This window comes from Armigeres subalbatus, unplaced genomic scaffold (genome assembly GCF_024139115.2).
Source record: "Armigeres subalbatus isolate Guangzhou_Male unplaced genomic scaffold, GZ_Asu_2 Contig1366, whole genome shotgun sequence".
Taxonomy (NCBI): Eukaryota; Metazoa; Arthropoda; class Insecta; order Diptera; family Culicidae; genus Armigeres; species Armigeres subalbatus.
The window spans coordinates 129,980-154,557 of NW_026942139.1; the positions used below are offsets into that span (position 1 = coordinate 129,980).

Consider the following 24,578-nt stretch of genomic DNA (forward strand, 5'->3'; position numbering starts at 1 on the left):
AGCAGTTCGCCCGGCGCCACTACTAATGGTGGGCAATGAGTTCTCACGATCGTATCAGTAGCTGCCCTGGAGATTGTGCCATCGACGCTGAAGCGCGCTGCCCGTTCGAAGCCCCAGTGAGTCCGTGCTGCCGCTGGACCCCGTTCCGGCGATGCTGGACGGGAGTTGAAGACCGCCAGAGTTACCGCCGCATCCAGCACTTTGGAGGAACAGACAATAAAGGGGATGTCGGTACCGGAGCCATAGATCTCGAGTTCCGTGGTCCATTCGGACGTGGGCCGAGCCACAGTAAGACACGGATTGATTCCATTTGTGTAAATTTTATAATGAAAAGTGTGATCTTAGAGAAACATGCTAATTATAAGCGCTTATTATAATATGTGTACATATAAAGACCTGAAAATATAGCATTTTTCTTATTTCTTGAAGAAATCTCAAAAGTGATAAGCACTAATGCACGCAATTGATTTCATTAAAGTGAACTAAACTAAACCATAAAAGCGTACAACAAAGATCAAAATTTTCTAGATGCCCGGGAGGAGTTTATAGAATTTGAAGAATAATTTCCTAAATGATTTTACTACAGCAACTTCTCAGTGATCCCACACCAAATTGAGTATCATCATCCGCCATTGGACACGATCTTGGGCGAATCTAACTGGAATACTTTCTACACGTGGTACGTATGGTACATGCAGCGGCGTGAGATGCTATTTTCCTGTTTACCGCCGAGAATTGACCACAACATCTCACGCTCAAATACTCCGAAACTTTTCCGATCAGTCTTTAACTTGTCTTGTCTAGCACCATAAGCAAGGGTAGTACAAAACGGAACCTTTCAAATACCTATAATTCCACTCTCTTTTAGTTGCCATCTGGCAACCTAGTATGTATTCCTTTCAATATCCTCCAATTCTATGCTAAAAATTCTGGGAATCCCTGAGAAATTTCAGAAATTCCTGAAAATTCTTTTGAAATCCTGGGCATTCCAAATGAAATCTGGGGATTCAAAAATAAAAACTGGGAAAGTGCTGGGAATTTCAAAAGAATTCTAAGAACTCCAATAAGATTAAGGAAATTTCAGAAAAACTCTGGGAAATCCTAAAGTAATTTAGGGAATTCATTAGTAATTCTTGAATTACGTCGAAATTGGCAATCCCCTGAATTTACCAGGAATGTCCGAATTGAACAATTTCCAATTTCTTTCCGAATTTACTGAAGGTGTCTTGGTATTTATGAAGATTTCTGGGAATTAATGATAAGTTTTGGGATTTGCTGTGAAGTTTTTTGCATTGCTTAAGAGTCCTGAAAATTTTTGGAGAGTGCTTGGCATTGCAGAGGAGTTCTGAGAAATTTTGAGGCTTACTAGGAAATACTGATAATTTCTGTAAATTGTTGTGCAGTTCTGAGAATTTCTCAGGGTTTCTGGGAATGCATGAGGAATTTTGCAAATTGCTAAGGAGCCTTGAAAACTTCTGGGTATACCTGAAGAATTCTGTGAGTCTGAGGGTTCCTGGAAATTGATAAGGAGTTTTGGGAATTGCTAAGGAGCTCTGTGAATTTATGGGGAGTGCTTGTACTTGCTCAGGAGTGCTTATTATTGCTAATGAGTTCTGAAAATTTCTAAGGAGTTCTGTGTATTCATGAGGGTATTTGGGAGTTTCTGAGAAGTTATGCAAAATGCTGAGGAGTTCTGGTGGTTTTCGAGGAGTTCCTCCACGGTCTCCTCTTTGTGTTGCTCCAGAATCTGGAATTCCTACAGAATCTCCTACTAGAGTTCCTGCAAAATCTGCTCCTGGGAATCTTTCAGAATATCCTCTTGGATGGCCTGGATGGAATTCAAGGAAATCCTTGAGGAAAACTTTTTCCAGGAATTGGATTTTTAAGGTTTTTCCCCTACAGTTCTTTCATGATATCTTTCTGAAGTCCTTCCAGTACAATTCCTCCAGGATCTCTTTTGCAAGTTTCTCCAGGATCTTTTTCTGGAGATCCTCTATGATCTATTCCTGAAGTTTGTCTATCTTTTCCTTTTGAAATTCTTTCAAGTTCTCCATTTGCAGTTCTTTCAAGATGTTCACATGGAGTTTCTCCTGTACCTCTTCCTGATACCCCTCCAGGACCGCTTCCTGGAGTTCCTGCAGAACCTTTTCCAGTTCTCCAGGATTTCTTCTCCAAGATTATTCTGGTTCCTTCAGGATTTTTTTTGACGTTCCTCCAGGACATTCTCCTTGAGTTCCTCCAGGGTATTCTCCTGAAGTTCCATCAGGATCTCTACCTAGGACCCCAGGATCTCTCTAGAATATTAGATCTAGAAGGGAATTCTAGGAGAAGATCCTGGGAGTACATCAGGATTAGCTCCTTGAGGAACTCCAAGTAAAGAGATTGGAAGAGTTCAACGAAAAAAACCTGAAGGAGCTCCAGAAGAAAATCTTGAAGGAACTTCAGGATGAACTCTAACTTTAGGAGGAGATTCTGGAGAAACTCCAGGAGGAGATCCTTGAGGAACTCCAGGACGTGAACCTGAAGGAGCTCCAGGAGAAGAATCTGGAGAAGCTACAGGAGAAGAAACTGGATAAGCTCCAGAAGATGTATCTGGAGGAATTCCAGGAGGCGATCTTGCAAGGACTTGGAGAAACTCGAGAAAAAGATTCTGTTGGAACTCCATGAGAAGAACCTGAATGATCTCCAGAAGCAGATCCTGATGGAATTCCAGAAGAAGATCATTAAAGGACAACAGGAGCAGACCCTGGAGGAATTTCAGGAGAAGATCCTGGAGGAACTACAGGAGAAGATCCTGGAGGAACTCCAGGAGAAGATCCTGAAGAAACTCCAGGAGAAGATCCTAGAGAAACTCCATGAGAAGATTCTGGAGAAGATCCTGGAGGAACTTCAGGAGAAGACCATGAAGAAACTCCATGAGAAGATCATGTAGGAACTCTATGAGACGATCATGTAGAAACTCCAGGAGAAGATCCTGCAGGAGAGATACTTTAGGAGAATATCCTAAAGAAACTCCAAGAGAAGATACTGGAGAAACTACATGAGAAGATTCTGGAGGAACTTAGTAAATAGATCCTGGAGGAACTCCAAAAGGAGATCTTATAGGAACCTCAGGAGCAGATCCTATAGGAGCTCCAGGAGAGAGTCCTAGAAAAGAACTTGGAGGAGCTCCAGGAGGCGACCCTGGAGGAACTCCATGAAAAGATTCTGGAGAACCCCATAAGGAGATCCTGGAGGAACTCTTTGAGGATAACCTGGAGGACCTCCATGAAGAAGATCCTGGAGAAACTCCATGAAGGAGATCCTGGAGAAACTCCAGGAGGAGAGGAACTCCGGAAGGAGATCCTGGAGGAATTCCGGGAGGAGATTCTGGAGGAATTTAGTAAATAGATCCAGGAGGAACTCCAAAAGGAGATCCTATAGGAACTTCAGGAGCTCCAGGAGAGAGTCCTAGAAAAGAACTTGGAGGAGCTCCAGGAGACGACCCTGGAGGAACTCCATGAAAAGATTCTGGAGGAACCCCATAAGGAGATCCTGGAGGAACTCTTTGAGGATAACCTATAGGAACTCCATGAAGAAGATCCTGGAGAAACTCCATGAAGGAGATCCTGGAGAAACTCCAGGAGGAGAGGAACTCCGGAAGGAGATCCTGGAGGAATTCCGGGAGGAGATTCTGGAGGAACTTAGTAAATAGATCCTGGAGGAACTCCAAAAGGAGATCCTATAGGAACTTCAGGAGCAGATCCTATAGGAGCTCCAGGAGCAGATCCTATAGGAGCTCCAGGAGAGAGTCCTAGAAAAGAACTTGGAGGAGCTCCAGGAGACAACCCTGGAGGAACTCCATGAAAAGATTCTGGAGGAACCCCATAAGGAGATCCTGGAGGAACTCTTTGAGGATAACCTGGAGGAGATCCTGGAGGAACTCCAGGAGGAGATCCTGGAGGAACTCCAGGAGGAGATCCTGGAGGAACTCCAGGAGGAGATCCTGGAGGAACTCCAGGAGGAGATCCTGGAGGAACTCCAGGAGGAGATCCTGGAGGAACTCCAGGAGGAGATCCTGGAGGAACTCCAGGCGGAGATCCTGGAGGAACTCCAGGCGGAGATCCTGGAGGAGATCCTGGAGGAACTCCAGGCGGAGATCCTGGAGGAACTCCAGCCGGAGATCCTGGAGGAACTCCAGCCGGAGATCCTGGAGGAACTCCAGGCGGAGATCCTGGAGGAACTCCAGGCGGAGATCCTGGAGAAACTCCAGGCGGAGATCCTGGAGGAACTCCAGGAGGAGATCCTGGAGGAACTCCAGGCGGAGATCCTGGAGGAACTCCAGGCGGAGATCCTGGAGGAACTCCAGGCGGAGATCCTTGAGGAGCTCCAGGAGGAGATCCTTGAGGAACTCCAGGAGGAGATTCTGGAGGAGCTCCAGGAGGAGATTCTGAAGGAACTCCAGGAGGAGATTCTGGAGGATCTCCAGGAGGAGATCTTGGAGGAACTCCAGGAGGAGATTCTGGAGGAACTCCAGGAGGAGCTTCTGGAGGAACTCCAGGAGGAGATTCTGGAGGAACTCCAGGAGGAGATTCTGGAGGAACTCCAGGAGGAGATCCTGGAGGAACTCCAGGAGGTGATCCTGGAGGAACTTCAGGAGGGGATTCTGGAGGAACTCCAGGAGGAGATTCTGGAGGAAATCCAAAAGGAGATTCTGGAGGAACTCCAGGAGGAGATCTTGGAGTTCCTCCAGGATCTTCTCCTGTAGTTCCTTCAGGATCTTCTTCTGGAGTTCCATCAGGATCTGCTCCTAGAGTTCCTTCGGGATTTGCTCTTGGAGTTCCTTCAGGGTCTTCTTTCAAAGTTTCGTGGAGTTCTTTCAGATACATCTTCTTGAGCTTCTCTAGATTTTTCTCCTGGATCTTCTCCAGAGATAGATTCTCTGTTGGAGATACTTCAGGTTTACCTCGTTGAGTTCATCAAGGATCTCCTCCTGGGGTTTCTCCAAAATCTCCTCCCAAACTTAGAGTTCATCCTGAAGTTCCTTCAAGATCTTCTCCTGGAGGTCCTTCAGGTTTTTTCGTTGAACTCTTCCAATCTCTTTACCTGGAGTTCCTCAAGGAGCTAATCCTGGAGTACTCCCTGGCTCTTCTCCTGGAGTTCCTACTAGATCTAATACTGGAGTTCCCCCAGGAACCCTACTTCAAATTCCTCCATGAGTTCCATGAGCCCCATGAGGATCTGCTCCAGGAGCAGATCCTGATGGAACTCTAGGAGAAGGTCCTGGAGAAACTCTATGAGGAGATCCTAGAGTAATTCCTAGAGCATATCCTGGAGGAACTTCAGGAATGGACCCTGGTGGATCCTGGAGGAATTCCATGAGGAGATCTGAATGGAAATCCTGGAGAAGATTCTGGAGGAACTCCAAGAGCAGATTCTGAAGGAACTCCAGGAGCAGATCCTGATGGAACTTCAGGAGCAGATTCTGATGGAACTCCAGGAGAAAATACTGGAGGAACTCCAGGAGAACATCCTGGAGGATCTCCAGAAGAAGAATCTGGAGGAACTCCATGAGAAGATCATGGAGAAACTTCAGGAGAAAATCGTTGAAAAACTGGAGAACTGGAGAAACTCCAGAAGATCATGGAGAAGATCCTGAAGAAACTCCAGGAGAAGATCCTGGAGAAACTCCAGAAGAAGATCCTGGAGAAACTCCAGAAGAAGATCGTAGAGAAACTCCAGAAGAAGATCCTGGAGAAAATCCAGAAGAATATCCTGGAGAAACTTAGTGAGCAGATCCTGGAGTAACTCCAACATCATATCCAGAAACTCCAGAAGAAGATCCTAGAGAAACTCCAGAAGAAGATCCTGGAGAAACTCCAGAAGAAAATCCTGGAGAAACTCAGTGAGCAGACTCTGGAGTAACGCCAAGAGCATATCCTGGAGGAACTACATGAGCAGATCTTGGTGGATCTCCAGAAGCAGATTCTGGAGCAACTTCAGGAATATATCTTGGAGAAACACCAACAGGAGATCCTGAAGGGAAACCAACAGGAGCTCCTGGAGTAACTCCAGCTGGAAATTCTAGAGGAACTCTAAAAATAAATCCTAGCGGAAACCTAGAAGCGAATTTCAAATAAATTCCAAGAGAAGATCCTTGCGAAATTCCATGAGATTTCCTCCTTCCTGGAGGAAGTTCAGGAGGAGATTCAAAAGGAGATTCTGGAGCAGTTCCAAAAGGAGGTCCTGGAAGAGATCCTAGAAGAACTCTAGTAGGCTCTAATTGTTGAGTTTCTCTAGGATCTCATTCTTGAGTTTCCCCATTATATCTTCCCAGCGATTCCTCTCTTTCTGGTGATCTGGAGTTTTTTCAGGTTCTCCTTCTGGAGTTTCTCTTCTTCAGGAGTACCTCCAGGACCTGATCCTGGATTTCCTCCAGTATCTCATCGGCGGGAGATCGTGAAAGATATATAGCAGGAGATTAGGCTCGATTCTAATAAAAATTTCAAAAAGTGGTGTTGGACGAACTTCAGGATCTCCTCCTGATGTACCTCCAGGATCTTTTCTGAATTTTCTAGGATCTTCTCCTGGAGTTCCTATTGGATCCTCTTCTAGAGTTCCTTCTGGTTTTCCTCTAGGACTTCCTGCTGGAACTCCTCAATGATCTATTGCTGGAGTTACTCCATAGTCTCTTGCTGCAGTTCCTCCAGGTTCTTCTGCTGGAGTTCCTTCAGGATCTTCAACTGGAGCTGGAGATCGGGACAGGATTCTGCATCTTGGAGGAACTCCAGGACGACATGGAGGAACTTCAGGAAAAGATGCTGGAAGCACTAATTGTGGAGATTTTGGAGGAATTCCAGGAGGAGGTCTCAGAAGAACTCCAGGAAGGGAACCTGAAAGAATTCCCAAAGGTGATATTGGACGGAAACCAGAGAAAGATCCAAGAAGAACTTCTAGGATCTTATAAAAACTTCAAGAGGAAATCTTTGAGAAACTCCATGAAGAGATCCTGAAAGAACTCCAGGAGAAGATACTTAAAAGTTTTTCTGTGATAACCATTCCGACCCGACAAAGGACATTTTGTAGTGGAACTTCTGGAGAAACTCCGACTACATGAAGAGTTCCTGGAGGGATTTAAGCAAAAAGGAATTTTAGAAAGAGCCTTAGGAGGAATGCTAGAAAAAATAAGGAGTTATTCCTTTAAAAAATCAAGGATCAATCAAACAAGTAATTGCAAAAAAGGGCCAATTCCGGAGAAAATCCTTCAGAAATTACTGAAGAAACTGCGAAGAGAATAGCCGGATGAACTTCAAGAAGAGATCCTTCAGGAATTACACGAAGAGTTTCTTAAACGATCCACGAAAAAATTTCTGAAGAAAAATAGGATGCCTCTGAAATTAGTGGAGGAATTCCTAGAAGAATTCAAGTTGGAATATCAGGATGCAGAATATCAGAATTTCTTATATTTCCTCAGGAATACCTATAGGCCTTCTTCCAGTGATTACTGTAGTAATTCTTCTAGGGATTCCGCCAAGTTATTTTTTCTAGAAGTCTATAATGATTCATCGTGGAATTCCTTTTAAAACTCTTCCTGAATTTCTAAAAAAGTCTTCAGAAATTCCTCCTGAAGTTTCGCAGGATTAATTTCTGGTAGTCTTTAGCAATTGCTCAAGCTTCTCTCAGGAGTATTCAGGAGAAATTAACATACGCGATACTTTGGTGTACTTTAAGGAAGACGCAATATCAATCAAACGCTGATGGTGAATAGTATTTCTTTCAATAAGGTTTTTTCCAAAACTGCATAAATAATTTATCAATCACTTTCTTTGGATCATTTTGATAGTATCAACACATTTCTACTATTGATCATTTCGTTAATCATTTCTTTGTTTAGTTGCAATTCGTAATGAACCGATGAATTGTTCTAAAACCGGCTGCTGAGTTGAAGCACTACTGGAAATTCCCAGCTGAAAATCATTCGTCAAACTAAGTACCATCACGGGCCCTTGATTTCGCCGATCAGCGTTACGACAGACGTCAAATTTATCGGGCTTCTGCCGGAAGAGGTGGTCAGCGCATAAAAAATATCCGTGTGCGAATCCGCAGTCCGATTCTCGATTGATCATCCTTTTGATTATACTTTTGGATACGCCATAAAAAAGTAAATTCATCCGTAGGTCATGCAATCCGAAAATCGCCGGCACAGAGTATCTCTGTAGGAAAGGATCGGATCTTGCCATCCTAGTTATATTCCGCTTGCTGTATGTTTTAAATAAACCAATATAAAACTGGAGTCATCTAATTATTAATAATAATTACCTTGTATACCTATATCAATTATTAAATTACGCAAATCAAACAGAAATTGTGAGCACCGATTAAAACCACTTCATAAAAAATCTGCCTGGACAAAACATAAACAAAATCAGCTGGCCAGTTTGCACTGCCGCCCTCGTCTCACGCACACATCATTAGTATGGCTGCGTTCTTAAAATTTGTTACCGGTTTGGTGCTTACCGTTCGAAGTATTAACTTTAATACTGGATTAAAGAAAATCCAGATTAAATCTGGTATTATCCTCGTTGGAGCTTACCGCCATAAATGTTGTGGCGCCATCTCGTTCAAACAGCACCTTTGTCTTTGCCTTATAGGACGAGACCAGTGGCATTCTAGCTAAAATTCCGCTTGAGGCCCTTTCAAATCATTTCAACAACACTTGTACACCTGCTGGTATAAATTGCGATATTGACACTACCAAACGAGAGGTGGCAATGCTGCGTATATCAATGTAATTTTGCATATACAGCAGTGACAACTGTTGTTGAATGGCGTAAGTTTTGAATGTTGCTTTTGTACACTCTAGGTGGAGAGCAGCCATAAAGAAATTTGTAGTAAACCGCTTGAGTTTAGTATGGAGCTGTAATCAGATCTCATTTATTATTTAAAGTTGCAAAATACAATAAGGGTATAAAAAATCAGAAAAAAATTTGTAGCTTTTCTACCTAGGTCACATATCGCTGTGATGCGTAGTTAGTGAGAACGGGTGATTTGTCCATACAAGAAAATTCATTTTACTACAAATGTTGTGGCGCCATCTCTTTCAACCAGCACCTTTGGCCCTGTCCTATTATAATTCTGACAGCGCGCGTTAATGGGCTTTGCTTTGGTTATTGCTATATTTTGGATGCGAGGGCTGGCAGTCGAGACATTCTACTCTCTTAGTAAGGGTTGGTGACACCGACCTGAAACGGTAAGTAAGCTAAGAGCAAGATTACCGGTGGTGAGTATAAGCCGTTTGGCAGCGCAGTATCACTACTTGACACTTTACCGGTCGCTACTAAACACGCTGCTATAACAGTAACGCGACTGACAGGTGACCAAATTTGGTAGCGCGATAAGAGCGCTGCTATTTGATGAACTGTCAACTGTCAAACGTCACCGGTACGGAATACAGCAACCAAATTGAGAGCCGATAATAGTGACCGATACGGAAACGAGTGACGAAACGAAATGAAAGCGCTGCGCGGGTGATTAAAATGCTCGCGATCGATAATGATGCTCTAATGGCTAGGCTAAAAGATATTTTAGTTACCAGATAAAGATTGTCGCTGTCGTCGCTGTCCGGAACATCTTTTGCTGGCGACGATAGGGGATCTAAATGTCAATGAAGGAAAAATACATACGATTTGACAGTTAGGTACCACACATGTTTCGGACAGCAGAACAAAGGAAACCGAAGCGACAATCTTTATCTAGTAACTAAAATATCTTTTGCTAGGCTGTTTTCCATCCCATAAAACCATAGCGGACTTTGTAGCACGCCGTCCAATCCTGCCACCCAGTTTTTCCAACTGGGTGGGAGTAGGCTCAGATGATAAATCCTGACTAGCGCTGATCTTGCTCTGAACTGAACACGAAGTGTCAACCCTCGCATGGCCTCCCTGGTACCTCGACAAGCATAGATAACCACGGAATCACAAAGGCAACTACTTCAGTGGAATTCGACCGCGACGATAGCTGCAAGGGGGACCCAATTGCTATGAAGTCTTATCATAACAAAAAATAAAGTGAAGCGTCCGACAACAAGGTGGATCCTTTTGGCAACAGACATCACCTCAATTCGTCGAGCTGAGTCGATCGGTATATAATACTATGGGTCTCCGGGCCTTCTATAAAAAGTTTGTTTTTTGGAGCGATCATATAGCCTTTACGTATACTTAGTATACGAGAAAGGCAAAAATGTAGGTACATCGTTGCGATTGATTTTTCTGATGCTGTAACTAAGCGATTGTGTTTTGTACATCGAAGAAATTTCTTCTCGGATCAGCTTTCTTTTGTATAGAAAGTTGGTCTTGCAAAGAACAGATTTATTTTAAACAATGCGCCTTCCTAATCACAAACAGCAACAAAACCTAATAAGAATCTTGAAAGAAAGATTCACTTGACTGCTACGAATGCCATCCATGCTCGCCGCTCTCCACGATATCTCGAACGAAATGGCTCGCGCGCCCGGTAAAGCAACTTTGTTATCTATATACATAAAAATGAATTTCTGTCTGTCTGAACCTTATAGACTCGGAAACCACTAAACCGATCAGCGAGAAAATTTGTATACAGAGGTTTTTGGGGTCGGGGAGGTTCTTAAGATGGTTTGAACCCCCTCCCCCTTCTTGAAAGGGGGGCTCCCATACAAATGGAACAGAAATTTCTGCATAATTCGTGAACTAACTAAATAATAAATCAATTTTAGGCGAAACGAAGTTCGTCGGGCCTGCTAGTAGTAAATAAATGTGCATATTCTGCGTGTCGTATGAGGTAAGGCGTTTCGAATGAACTGACAATTGTCGATACCGCCATTTGAATTACACGGTCGTCTCACGTGAGACGTGTTGAAATCGACAATTATTATTGTCGACTCATACGAGACGCAGAATAAGCACAAAAGTAAACCCTCTAGCCCCGCCCCGTTGCGTTGGTGAGTGTTACGGAACGTACACACGGTCAAGCAGTTTGACCAACATTGACTCCACCACGCGTTTATTGAAACAAATTTACCAACAGCTCAAATAAATGCTCAAACATGTTCGGTGACTCCGACTCCGCCTATGACTACTCAAACCAAAATCAAACCGTTTTAATTTTTTCCAACCGAGCCGCCAACTGTCAAATGGTTGTTCGAACAACTTCACACACGTTCAAACAAAGCAGCAACCGAAGCGTTTTCTTGGGGGCGGAGCCAACGTTCGTCAAACTGCTTGACTGGTATGTACGCTGCATTCGCGACTACGAAGGTAAATTCTTCACGCACAGTCTGACAGTTCCTTATGGGATTTTACTGTGGAGGAACAAGAAGGGGTGATTGGCGGCCATGTTCACGCACAGTCTGACAGATAGCAATGAGTTTTTGTCATAAGAGTGAGTAGATGCATTACCTTCGTATTCGCGAATTGTGGTTGCACATAATATTCGCACTCATATCGATTAACAAAGAGGCGGGATTGGTCGTGTGGTCGTCATCGTTAGCATCAGCAGCACACAAGCGAAATTTTCTCGCAATATTCGGACTCTCGGTTGTGTGTTGCGGTCGTGACAGCAACGCGGTGTGATACATCTGCAACGGTGGCGACTAAAGTGCCATCGATTGGCCATCATCAGTGTAAGCCACAATTATTGATAAGAATTGTTATTGATTCGTAAAGCACTATAGAAGGAAAGATTGAGTCGAGACGAGTTTTGTTCAAAGTGCATATTATTCGCTAGATGACGGCAGTTAGGGCGATGACATACTGACGCATCGAGCGATGCGGAGCGCGTCCAAGCACTCGTAAAGCAGAATATCAACAAGAGAAACTCTTTTGTCTTGGACACGTTCGCGCACGCACAGATCGGAGGTGCGTATGCTTATATCGGGAGTAGCGTTGTCTATTATCCGATACGGCGCACCAGCGTGGTCCAAGGTGTTGGAATATCCAAGGGCTTGACGATCCCTCCCCAGGCCATCTGCGAGTTGTGGGGCTTGCCTAGGATGTGGTGGGGTTTGACAGTGGGCCCTGTTAAACCTCTATAAAAAGCTGCATGTATCCGCAAGTAGGCCCCACCAAAGCGACCGTGTGCCGCTCAAAGCGCACAAGCCCAAGTCCTGGTGTTAGGTGGGACGCTAAACAGCCCTGACACGACGGCCCTCCGACGAGACAGGAGGTTTGCGCAGGCCCAATAAGCCGCCTAGAAAACCAATCATTACGAACAATATAAGAGATAATGCGACTCGATATAATCGGCAAAGACCTAGGCGACGAATACAGGATCACGATTGCAAGCTTGGAACATGGAATTGCAAGTCGCTAGGTTTCGCAGGTTGCGACAGGATGATCTACGATGAATTACATCCCCGCAACTTCGACGTCGTGGCGCTGCAGGAGATTTGCAGAAAGGACAGAAAGTGTGGAAAAGCGGGCATCGAGCGGCTACTTTCTACCAAAGCTGTGGCACCACCAACGAGCTGGGAACCGGCTTCATAGTGCTGGGTAAGATGCGCCAACGCGTGATTGGGTGGCAGCCAATCAACGCAAGGATGTGCAAGCTGAGGATTAAAGGCCGTTTCTTCAACTATAGCATCATCAACGTGCACTGCCCACACGAAGGGAGACCCGACGACGAGAAAGAAGCGTTCTACGCACAGCTGGAGCAGACATACGATGGATGCCCACTGCGGGACGTTAAAATCGTCATCGGTGACATGAACGCACAGGTAGGAAGGGAGGAAATGTATAGACCGGTCATCGGACCGGATAGTCTGCACACCGTATCGAATGACAACGGCCAACGATGCATAAACTTCGCAGCCTCCCGCGGAATGGTAGTCCGAAGCACCTTCTTTCCTCGCAAAAATATCCACAAGGCCACATGGAGATTGTCGTGACTTCACGTCCGTACACCAACGCAACCGTTTCAAAACTGACTTGATTCGTACTCCTCTCTGCATACACGCTCAAGTACGAATACTTAGTTCAACCATTCAGACCTATCCAGATCAACTTTCGAAATGAGCTGCATACATTTTTTACTCTACATCATACAATCTCTACATTCACCTTCTCCTCTACTCCTGCCAATTTCCGCAATCTAAAGGAAAAAACATCATTCCAGCATCAAAATCAGAAAATATTGAACTTTTTCTCACGCCCTTATTTACACATTCTAACTCTCGATGACTAACAGTTGCCGATTTCGGTCATGCCTTCTTGGGTTGAGTGTTCCAAGCTCAAAATATCCTTCCAGCATCAAAATCAGAAAATATTGAACTTTTTCTCATGCCCTTATTTACACATTCTAACTCTCGATGACTAACAGTTGCCGATTTCGGTCATGCCTTCTTGGGTTGAGTGTTCCAAGCTCAAAATATCCTTCCAGCATCAAAATCAGAAAATATTGAACTTTTTCTCATGCCCTTATTTACACATTCTAACTCTCGATGACTAACAGTTGCCGATTTCGGTCATGCCTTCTTGGGTTGAGTGTTCCAAGCTCAAAATATCCTTCCAGCATCAAAATCAGAAAATATTGAACTTTTTCTCACGCCCTTATTCACACATTCTGACTATCGATGACTAACAGTTGCCGATTTCGGTCATGCCTTCTTGGGTTGAGTGTTCCAAGCTCAAAATATCCTTCCAGCATCAAAATCAGAAAATATTGAACTTTTTCTCATGCCCTTATTTACACATTCTGACTATCGATGACTAACAGTTGCCGATTTCGGTCATGCCTTCTTGGGTTGAGTGTTCCAAGCTCAAAATATCCTTCTAGCATCAAAATCAGAAAATATTGAACTTTTCTCATGCCCTTATTTACACATTCTAACTCTCGATGACTAACAGTTGCCGATTTCGGTCATGCCTTCTTGGGTTGAGTGTTCCAAGCTCAAAATATCCTTCCAGCATCAAAATCAGAAAATATTGAACTTTTTCTCATGCCCTTATTTACACATTCTAACTCTCGATGACTAACAGTTGCCGATTTCGGTCATGCCTTCTTGGGTTGAGTGTTCCAAGCTCAAAACATCCTTCCAGCATCAAAATCAGAAAATATTGAACTTTTCTCACGCCCTTATTCACACATTCTGACTATCGATGACTAACAGTTGCCGATTTCGGTCATGCCTTCATGGGTTGAGTGTTCCAAGCTCAAAATATCCTTCCAGCATCAAAATCAGAAAGTATTGAACTTTTCTCATGCCCTTATTCACACATTCTGACTATCGATGACTAACAGTTGCCGATTTCGGTCATGCCTTCTTGGGTTGAGTGTTCCAAGCTCAAAATATCCTTCCAGCATCAAAATCAGAAAATATTGAACTTTTTCTCATGCCCTTATTTACACATTCTAACTCTCGATGACTAACAGTTGCCGATTTCGGTCATGCCTTCTTGGGTTGAGTGTTCCAAGCTCAAAATATCCTTCCAGCATCAAAATCAGAAAATATTGAACTTTTTCTCACGCCCTTATTCACACATTCTGACTATCGATGACTAACAGTTGCCGATTTCGGTCATGCCTTCATGGGTTGAGTGTTCCAAGCTCAAAATATCCTTCCAGCATCAAAATCAGAAAGTATTGAACTTTTTCTCATGCCCTTATTTACACATTCTGACTATCGATGACTAACAGTTGCCGATTTCGGTCATGCCTTCTTGGGTTGAGTGTTCCAAGCTCAAAATATCCTTCCAGCATCAAAATCAGAAAATATTGAACTTTTTCTCATGCCCTTATTTACACATTCTAACTCTCGATGACTAACAGTTGCCGATTTCGGTCATGCCTTCTTGGGTTGAGTGTTCCAAGCTCAAAATATCCTTCCAGCATCAAAATCAGAAAATATTGAACTTTTTCTCATGCCCTTATTTACACATTCTAACTCTCGATGACTAACAGTTGCCGATTTCGGTCATGCCTTCTTGGGTTGAGTGTCCCAAGCTCAAAATATCCTTCCAGCATCAAAATCAGAAAATATTGAACTTTTTCTCACGCCCTTATTCACACATTCTGACTATCGATGACTAACAGTTGCCGATTTCGGTCATGCCTTCATGGGTTGAGTGTTCCAAGCTCAAAATATCCTTCCAGCATCAAAATCAGAAAGTATTGAACTTTTTCTCATGCCCTTATTTACACATTCTGACTATCGATGACTAACAGTTGCCGATTTCGGTCATGCCTTCTTGGGTTGAGTGTTCCAAGCTCAAAATATCCTTCCAGCATCAAAATCAGAAAATATTGAACTTTTTCTCACGCCCTTATTCACACATTCTGACTATCGATGACTAACAGTTGCCGATTTCGGTCATGCCTTCATGGGTTGAGTGTTCCAAGCTCAAAATATCCTTCCAGCATCAAAATCAGAAAGTATTGAACTTTTTCTCATGCCCTTATTTACACATTCTGACTATCGATGACTAACAGTTGCCGATTTCGGTCATGCCTTCTTGGGTTGAGTGTTCCAAGCTCAAAATATCCTTCCAGCATCAAAATCAGAAAATATTGAACTTTTTCTCATGCCCTTATTTACACATTCTGACTATCGATGACTAACAGTTGCCGATTTCGGTCATGCCTTCTTGGGTTGAGTGTTCCAAGCTCAAAATATCCTTCCAGCATCAAAATCAGAAAATATTGAACTTTTTCTCATGCCCTTATTTACACATTCTAACTCTCGATGACTAACAGTTGCCGATTTCGGTCATGCCTTCTTGGGTTGAGTGTTCCAAGCTCAAAATATCCTTCCAGCATCAAAATCAGAAAATATTGAACTTTTTCTCATGCCCTTATTTACACATTCTGACTATCGATGACTAACAGTTGCCGATTTCGGTCATGCCTTCTTGGGTTGAGTGTTCCAAGCTCAAAATATCCTTCCAGCATCAAAATCAGAAAATATTGAACTTTTTCTCATGCCCTTATTTACACATTCTAACTCTCGATGACTAACAGTTGCCGATTTCGGTCATGCCTTCTTGGGTTGAGTGTTCCAAGCTCAAAATATCCTTCCAGCATCAAAATCAGAAAATATTGAACTTTTTCTCACGCCCTTATTCACACATTCTGACTATCGATGACTAACAGTTGCCGATTTCGGTCATGCCTTCATGGGTTGAGTGTTCCAAGCTCAAAATATCCTTCCAGCATCAAAATCAGAAAGTATTGAACTTTTTCTCATGCCCTTATTTACACATTCTGACTATCGATGACTAACAGTTGCCGATTTCGGTCATGCCTTCTTGGGTTGAGTGTTCCAAGCTCAAAATATCCTTCCAGCATCAAAATCAGAAAATATTGAACTTTTTCTCACGCCCTTATTCACACATTCTGACTATCGATGACTAACAGTTGCCGATTTCGGTCATGCCTTCTTGGGTTGAGTGTTCCAAGCTCAAAATATCCTTCCAGCATCAAAATCAGAAAATATTGAACTTTTTCTCACGCCCTTATTCACACATTCTGACTATCGATGACTAACAGTTGCCGATTTCGGTCATGCCTTCTTGGGTTGAGTGTTCCAAGCTCAAAATATCCTTCCAGCATCAAAATCAGAAAATATTGAACTTTTTCTCATGCCCTTATTTACACATTCTAACTCTCGATGACTAACAGTTGCCGATTTCGGTCATGCCTTCTTGGGTTGAGTGTTCCAAGCTCAAAACATCCTTCCAGCATCAAAATCAGAAAATATTGAACTTTTTCTCACGCGCTTATTTACACATGCTGACTCTCAATAACTAACAGTTGCCGATTTCGGTCATGCCTTCTTGGGTTGAGTGTTCCAAGCTCAAAATATCCTTCCAGCATCAAAATCAGAAAATATTGAACTTTTTCTCACGCCCTTATTCACACATTCTGACTATCGATGACTAACAGTTGCCGATTTCGGTCATGCCTTCTTGGGTTGAGTGTTCCAAGCTCAAAATATCCTTCCAGCATCAAAATCAGAAAATATTGAACTTTTTCTCATGCCCTTATTTACACATTCTAACTCTCGATGACTAACAGTTGCCGATTTCGGTCATGCCTTCTTGGGTTGAGTGTTCCAAGCTCAAAACATCCTTCCAGCATCAAAATCAGAAAATATTGAACTTTTTCTCATGCCCTTATTTACACATTCTAACTCTCGATGACTAACAGTTGCCGATTTCGGTCATGCCTTCTTGGGTTGAGTGTTCCAAGCTCAAAATATCCTTCCAGCATCAAAATCAGAAAATATTGAACTTTTTCTCATGCCCTTATTTACACATTCTAACTCTCGATGACCAACAGTTGCCGATTTCGGTCATGCCTTCTTGGGTTGAGTGTTCCAAGCTCAAAACATCCTTCCAGCATCAAAATCAGAAAATATTGAACTTTTTCTCACGCGCTTATTTACACATGCTGACTCTCAATAACTAACAGTTGCCGATTTCGGTCATGCCTTCTTGGGTTGAGTGTTCCAAGCTCAAAATATCCTTCCAGCATCAAAATCAGAAAATATTGAACTTTTTTCTTACATCCTTATTTACACATTCTGTCTCTCTATGACTAACAGCTGCCGCTTCTGGCCATGTGTTCCAAGCTCAAAATATCCTTCCAGCATCTATTTCTAAAAATAATGATTTTGTTTTTGCGCCCTCTCTCAATAGCTAACATCCCAGAGTTGCCTTTTTTTATTTGAGTTTTCTAAGCTCAAGGGTTCAATTCATGTATTTAAAACTGACTCTGTTCCAACTCCCGAGTTTAATTTTTTTGACCCGACCAGATCCGGTGGCATATCCAGCCACCGACCAACCCACTCCAGAGTTGGATTTTCTTGACCCAACTAGGTCCGATGGCATATCCAGCCACCGACCAACCCACTCCAGAGTTGGATTTTCTTGACCCAACTAGGTCCGATGGCATATCCAGCCACCGACCAACCCACTCCAGAGTTGGATTTTCTTGACCCAACTAGGTCCGATGGCATATCCGGCCACCGACCAACCCACTCCAGAGTTGGATTTTCTTGACCCAACTAGGTCCGATGGCATATCCAGCCACCGACCAACCCACTCCAGAGTTGGATTTTCTTGACCCAACTAGGTCCGATGGCATATCCAGCCACCGACCAACCCACTCCAGAGTTGGATTTTCTTGACCCAACTAGGTCCGATGGCATATCCAGCCACCGACCAACCCACTCCAGAGTTGGATTTTCTTGACCCAACTAGGTCCGATGGCATATCCAGCCACCGACCAACCCACTCCAGAGTTGGATTTTCTTGACCCAACTAGGTCCGATGGCATATCCAGCCGCCGACCAACCCACTCCAGAGTTGGATTTTCTTGACCCAACTAGGTCCGATGGCATATCCAGCCACCGACCAACCCACTCCAGAGTTGGATTTTCTTGACCCAACTAGGTCCGATGGCATATCCAGCCACCGACCAACCCACTCCAGAGTTGGATTTTCTTGACCCAACTAGGTCCGATGGCCTATCCAGCCACCGACCAACCCACTCCAGAGTTGGATTTACTAGACCCAAGCCTGTCTTATGGCGATTTCAGCCATATTTCTATAAGAACAAATCATTATTTATATTTACGAAGTTTATACTTATCACGCTTTCGAAGTAATCTATTTAAGATCATAATGACCTACACAGAAGATATTGAGGTTATACAAATCTAGCGTAGCCTACACATGAACAAAACTAGTCAATCAGGAGAAATGCGGTTCGTATGGATTATTTTTCAGAGTGCGATAAATATTGCTGGTATTTTCTTGCTGTAAATTTATCAATAAAGTTAGTTTAACATCAGTGGTACTTCAACTTTCTGAATCATACAAAATTAGCTTTAACTTTCTTTATAAATAACACATATTTCAAACGCAATACTATGCTGTCAGAATAAAAATAATATGTACAATGCAAGTAGTATATTATCACAATTCATGTCAATGTTGTGTTTTCGTATACGTTAAGGGTTTGAACCAGTTTTCCATACAGATTCAGAATATGTTAAAACACTGATACCCTTAAACGAACCAATTCTCATGTTCTTTATCCATTTAAATATAGTTTTCAATCAAAATCAATAATGAATCTTTATATATCTAACACCCAAATTTGCTTTTACACCCCACTACACTGCAAATAATATTCACGTAGTATTTACCTGAAAAGACACGTAGATATTTTCCACCTGTTTTTTCAGGTGAATTCTACGTGAATCAAAATGTCAAAATCGATTCATCTGATTCACGTGAAATGTACCTGATTTTCACGTAACATTTGCCGTTCACGATTAGCGTGGAATTTACGTGATTTTCATATGAATTTTATAGGATTTTTGGGTGAATCTAAATTCTAAACTTAGATATTTCTCATTGAAAATTAAAAATACAAAGATTAATCATTCCAGATTTGCTTCAGATGATGTATTTTTATCAAATGCTACATACACGAATAAATTTGGATATCACATATATGGTCGGGGTTCTGCCAAACCGAACCAAACGGCTTTTAGCTGAATTGTAATATTTTGTTCGGAAAAACGGAAAACGAAAATAATTTTAAACCCATACGCTTGATACGATTTGGCAGAACCCCGGCCATAAGTGTCTCTCATTGTTGTAACTAAACTGAATCCTTCATCCAAAGACGGCTACCCGTAGAATTAAAGCGATATTAGTGGTCCATTACCCTTCTAGTGAAGTATGGCCAGGCCAGGAATGCCCGAATAAAAAGTACCATAAAAAAACAATAACTTTTTTTGTTACCATAAGAAAGAATACATTAAAATTACAATAAAAAGTTATGTGATCTTCACAATACAATTACAATACAATATATTGTGCAGCACCCTAAAATTTATTGTTTTTGGTACTTTTACAATAGAATCATACGGTTGTTAGTTACCGTAACAGTAGAAAAATCATTTTTTTCTCATACATTTTGAAACCCAAAACAATTATTTCTATTGTTCTGATATTGTTACATTTTTTCAAACTAAACAATTGAAATTATTGTTAATCAATTGTTTTCCATATTAAAAGGATTTATTGTTAATAAATTGCAGAACAATAAAAACAACTGTTCTTTTTTATTGATTTTGAATTGTCATTCAATTAATATACAGGAAACTATGATGTGATTTATACTGTAATAATTATTTTATTTCCTCAAATCACAATTTGTTTTTCACAACTTTAAATATATATTTATTTACTTAATAACAAATATAAGTACAACTCATAAAGGTTCAATAACAAATTACATAACGTCAAAAAATAAATATAATGTCGTATATTATTTTCACTCATATTCGTTCTACTATTGACAATGATAGTATAGATTATTTATAGAATGGCTTTAGTTCATTTTAATAAGTTTTCTAATAAGAAAATTATTTCAAGTATTCTAATGAAATGTTTTCACTTGTCATAAGACTATATAGTACTATACCATGTGATACCATTGAATTATCATTATTGTAACTTCACAGATAGGTATTTCGACTTCAACAGAAAGGTTGTCTTTAGTGTTGTCGTACCTAAAACAACTTTCGACGTCGAGATGACACTGAAAACGGCCTTACTGTTAAGGCGAAATACGTATCTATAAAGTTATAGAATTTAATGGTATGTATAGTGATAACTCGCCTTATGACAAGTACATATTCTAGTTTATGATAAACACGGGTTTTTCTCCTGTATCTTTTTCTGTTGCCATATGCTCATAAGTCATAACCATTCTATTACGATTTCATATTGCCATTTTTGACATTCAGCGGTTGCTGCATGGACAAACATGCACTTAACACAGAGAAACAGACGTCTTACTTAGAACAAAATGCAATCAAAATCATCGTCACGAAAACATTGTCGCCCAATGCTAAAATCCCGGTGTGTGGCCAAGCGGCAACCAGATGGCGGTAGTGCGCAAACGTCAAACACAAGCAAAATCGATGAAAGCGCCATCGGTGGCCGATTGACCACTTACAAAAAGTTAAATAAACCGTTAAAAAGGTGAACGATGGAACATGCGTTGAGTGAGACGTCTGTTTCTCTGTGCACTTAAGTTCCGTTCAAAAAAAATCATACGCTGCTGCTTAAAGACTATGATTGAAAAAATATATAAATATCGTTTAATTAATAAATTAATAATCTGTGGAACATACTAGATCATCTTGAAAATAGAGTTCTCCATGCTAAACATTTCTATCATGTGACTTGCGTTTATCCAGCATTATGTAACAGAATCCTTCTAGCTCATCTCATTTTCCTTGTCCTCATCCACAGTTCCAGGTCCTACATTCTAATATCGCCTACTTCCTGCAGCTGGACCATTTGGTTGAACAGTTTGATTCACAACACTAATGCGATTAGGTAATTGATATTATTTAGTGAAGCACTTTAGTTTCCACCGAAGGTGGAGTACACATCCGCTTAAACTACTTTAGTTTCGGGCTAGTTCGTCGCGTCTCCCTTTTTTAATTGGTTCCTGGACATACACTAGCCGACCTATGAAAGAAAAAACTTTCATGAATTTTAGCATTGAAGCACATTGAAGGACAAGGGGCGATTCAATGAATGCGTCTACTAATTTTTAAGATTTTTGGATCCTCTTCCCGCTTTTTGGTATTCTTATTATATGTACTGTCACCCTTAAACTTTGGACTTTTTTTGGGACAAATAAAATACGACGGACTCAGTAAAATCAATTTGGTTAATTGATGTAACTATTTCGAAAACATTTTTGTTGATTCTTAAGGTAGGTTACGAACATGGATAATAAAAAAACAAACCTATAGGAACAACAATACTAGGAAAAAAACAAACAATACTAGGAACATTGCAAACGTGGAACCATATTCTCACTTACCATGTCTTGGTTCTACCACAGGTGACCGTCCGCCTGATTCGGCCAATTCGTTTGCGGTTTGCCTTCCTTCTATTCCTCGACGACGGTTGTACCAATTTGATACGGTTCAGCGAACGACTTCTTTGACCTTTTCAGTTCTGCACCTTCTTGACTAGATCGCTGGGCTCCTGGAGGATCAATTTGAACATGTTGACCGTCTCTCTGAATTCACAGGCGTACAGCATTGAAAGCGCTTACTTATATATTCTGAGTAAGATAAGCAACTTTGGAAGAACTGGTTCCAGACGAGCCCGGCCTACAATCAATGAATTGAGAAACATAGTTTAATGTCAAAAAGTATATTCAAAGGCATTTTGACATTTATTACCAGAAACGTGAAGACAAATAAAAGGCAATAATGAAGGAAAAACGCAAAAGGAGAACAAAATAATTACGTAAGAAAGTACACTTTAGTCGGTTTTAATCGGAGATACGTTCCGCGTTATTAACGGATCCTTCGAAAATCCTGACATCCGTCTTAAAATATAAAACTTGGTAAAAACTTGGTAGAAACTCGCGTAAATCTTAAAGTTCACGTAAAGATAGGCGCCTAAAAATGATCCGCGTAAAAAGCGACCCAGTGTAAATTAAGAAAAAAACAGAAAATAAAAAAAGTGAAGAAAGATCTTGGTACCCTAGATTTAATGGAATATCAACATTAAAATACTTACAAGAGATTTTCCAGAGAGTTGTATGATGTCAAACTTGCCTCTGTTTTGTGTCCCTTCCATTCCCGGAAAGTGCAGATTTGTCGATACACAGTTTTTCGAGGGACGCAATCCTTTCGGCGGCTGCCATTAATTTAGTTGTTTCTGCTGGCTGTGAATCCGAATTCTTTGACAATGTACATAAACATTAGTTGAAACCTAACCAGCTTATAATATTTATCTGTTGGGGTTTCTGCTGGAGCTCGATCACCAGCTGCCGTCGAATCAATCAAATTGCACTATTATTCTGCATCTGTTAACATTTATAAACAGTTTCAGGGCTGTATTATTCAAATTATTTCACTTTAACTTACCTTCTGTTAGGAATTACCTCGGGAATTACAAGAAGATTTCTTGAATATTTCGAGTCATGAATGCTTCACGCTGGTGAATAACTGACACCACAACAGAGACCACTCACACGGTGATTGAAAAATAATCAAAGTGGGTTATTTATATTCGTAAATCTTTCGGATCAGCTTATTGAAAAAATGTTTGTTAAATTTATATTTGGATTTTCGCGTCCTTTTTGAAGCCAAAACCGAGGTCAAAACAAATAATTTATCAAGTGCCAGCAGGATTCTCATTATCTTGTAAAACGGTATTAGAAATACCTGAAAATGTATGCGAAATGTTATACATTATGAAGTTGTAAAACTAAACAGTTTTGCCGATATTCTTGAGGATATTCTTACCTGTATTTTCTATAATGTATCGGGACCTTTCATTTACCAGTCTCAGCGACTATCAATCCAGTGACGTTGTCGGCGAAAAATATAACTCAAGACAAAATTTTCAAAACGACTTATCTGCTTTTGTAAACAAAGATTCAAACGACGATTTGACGCATCTGATAGCTCTCCCAAGCAAGGTAGCGGAAATCTTCACCTACCTATTGGCGGCGGTGTTGGTTTGCGTGGGAGAGCTATCGGATTCGTCTAATCGTCGTTTGAATCTTTGTTTACAAAAGCAGATAAGTCGTTTTGAAAATTTTGTCTTGAACTGTTTTTTAGCTTCTGTTTGAGGAATAAAACTACACGAGCTTTTTCAAATATTCATTAAGAGCTCCACTATTAGAAAGCACATACATTTCTGTGGGAAGAAATGCCCAAATGCAAAACCAATCGCTATTAAATTTCACAACAACAAGAAAATCTGTAAATCTGTGGTATGAACAATAAACATCATCGAAAGAATATAAATTATTGTTATTTTATTGTAAATACAATAGACGGGCTTCTTCGTTTAGAAAATCATACAATACAAAAACAATAATTTTTATTGTTACTTATAAATTGTATTGTTTTTATACAGTTTACACCACGGCACTTATGGTTTATTTTTATCCGGGTGGCACCCGCTCCAGCAACTGCCAGCTCGACTTCCAGCTCTATAAACATGGTATGGTAAATGTTATCAAATCCATGATTGATGATTCGTTGGCTTTCCTTCATGGTTAATACTATTTTCACAACTCATTTGCTCGATGTCACCGCCTCCAACGATCGATACGAAACACTAAACTTTTCTTACATGTTCTCCTATAAAATTCACCCAAAATTCACGTAATATCTACCTGAACATCAGGTGGAGTTTACCTGCATATCTATAATATCTACCAACAACATATGAAAAGAATCAGATAAGCAATTTTTATTGTTTACCTGAATTATCCCGTAAAATTTACATGCAAGATAAGTTGAGTCTATGTCACCGAGATATTCCAATGACTATGAGACGTCAGAACTGAAAACATCACATACATTTACTCATAGGGTGCGTTTCATTCTTAGCTCCGCGACACTGAAACTAGAAAACACCAAAACACGGCGACATGAGCCAACCCTAATCCGATCCGACATGACAAGCATTTTTTTTTCTTTTATTTTCAAGTTTCAAAAATTTAACACTATGGTCACAACAAAACGTGCACAAAAACCTCATCACAACACTCGTGCTCAAACC

At 41.2% G+C, this 24,578-nt stretch overlaps 2 long non-coding RNA genes across 2 annotated transcripts; both read right to left on the reverse strand.

Annotated features, from left to right (window-relative positions):
• Positions 1-7,785: 7,785 nt before the first annotated feature.
• Positions 7,786-8,543, reverse strand: LOC134202701 (uncharacterized). The gene is made up of 2 exons (XR_009977310.1): positions 8,299-8,543; positions 7,786-8,238 (listed from the first exon to the last, which is right to left on the reverse strand). It is a non-coding gene; the product is annotated as an uncharacterized LOC134202701 (long non-coding RNA).
• Positions 8,544-21,107: 12,564 nt separating this feature from the next.
• LOC134202699 (uncharacterized) lies at positions 21,108-23,138 on the reverse strand. Its single transcript, XR_009977308.1, has 4 exons — positions 22,928-23,138; positions 22,578-22,866; positions 21,868-22,162; positions 21,108-21,506 (listed from the first exon to the last, which is right to left on the reverse strand). It is a non-coding gene; the product is annotated as an uncharacterized LOC134202699 (long non-coding RNA).
• Between the last annotated feature and the right edge of the window lie 1,440 nt (positions 23,139-24,578).